The following is a 1,046-nucleotide window of genomic DNA, read 5'->3' as shown; positions in this document are numbered from 1 at the left end:
TCACTCAAGGCTTGGTTTCGTCTGCTGTGGATAGCTAAGAAGGCTATTATTGGTAGACTGTCCAGAGCTACTGGAAATCCAATTTTTCCTAACAACGTTATTCCTCTGGTTTTCTGGTCTCACTGTTATGATGAGGTTGCAGCTGTTTGCAGTCAGCACATCTGTTACTTGGTCAATACTATACCCTGAAAATTCCATACCATTAACTTCTAAAAATGTCATCATTTAAAGTTAACAGTCCTGTGCTTTGAGCCAGATATACTGTGAGGATCCTGGATATAAAGATCCCAGGGACATTCTCTAGGTGGTGTGGTGTTACCCTGACACTTGAGTCATCCTAGATGGAGAAACCAGGGCATTTCTCAATGCCATATTTGTAAAGAAAATTCTTATGGTGTGTTTCTGGGAGCATATCCATTTCTATGATGGAAGACAGAGGCCTGATATCCTGGGGCATACTAATGCATGGCTTTTTTTCTGTGGTTATCTGGACTGAACACATTAATTAAAACATTCTTTATCGTTATCAGCATGTCTGTACTGAAGGCACTGTACTCTGCTGCTTCTTTCTTTTGTATAAAAATCCTAAACAGTGGATTGGCTGTTGACATAGATTTGTGATAATTTTCATTATTTATAGGCAGCAAGTCTCCCTGGATGTCTGCATTGACTATCTTGTGAAAAAATTTCTAGGTTTTGATCTTTCGAGCAAAAATTGGTGAAACTCCGCTCCAAACTTGCTCTTCACCTCTATGGTGCCCAGGCAGCTATTGCTTGCCCAGTGCTGGTGGACACTGTTCAGGATGAGGTACAGCCCCATGAAGCTCCTCAGGCTGGCCACCACTCAGGAAAACAGACAACTCGCACACAGCCAGTGGGCTCAAGCTGGGATGGGACCCTGGACACCTTGTTACAGGCACCTGCAGATGGGGCAGCTGCTGCTTGGGCAAGGCAAGCTCAGCTAGACTTGGCAAGCTGCTCACCTGGCAGGATCCAGGGTATGACTGGCTGCGGGCCAGCAGGTATGTGAATCCCTACCTCTGTGC

At 45.0% G+C, this 1,046-nt stretch overlaps 1 pseudogene; it reads right to left on the bottom strand.

The window, feature by feature from the left end:
- Window positions 1–820, bottom strand: LOC101962466 (partitioning defective 6 homolog beta pseudogene; annotated as a pseudogene).
- Window positions 821–1,046: the final 226 nt, after the last annotated feature.

Source organism: Ictidomys tridecemlineatus, chromosome 8 (assembly GCF_052094955.1).
Source record: "Ictidomys tridecemlineatus isolate mIctTri1 chromosome 8, mIctTri1.hap1, whole genome shotgun sequence".
NCBI classification, from domain to species: Eukaryota; Metazoa; Chordata; class Mammalia; order Rodentia; family Sciuridae; genus Ictidomys; species Ictidomys tridecemlineatus.
This window is presented reverse-complemented; position numbering and strand designations above follow the sequence as displayed.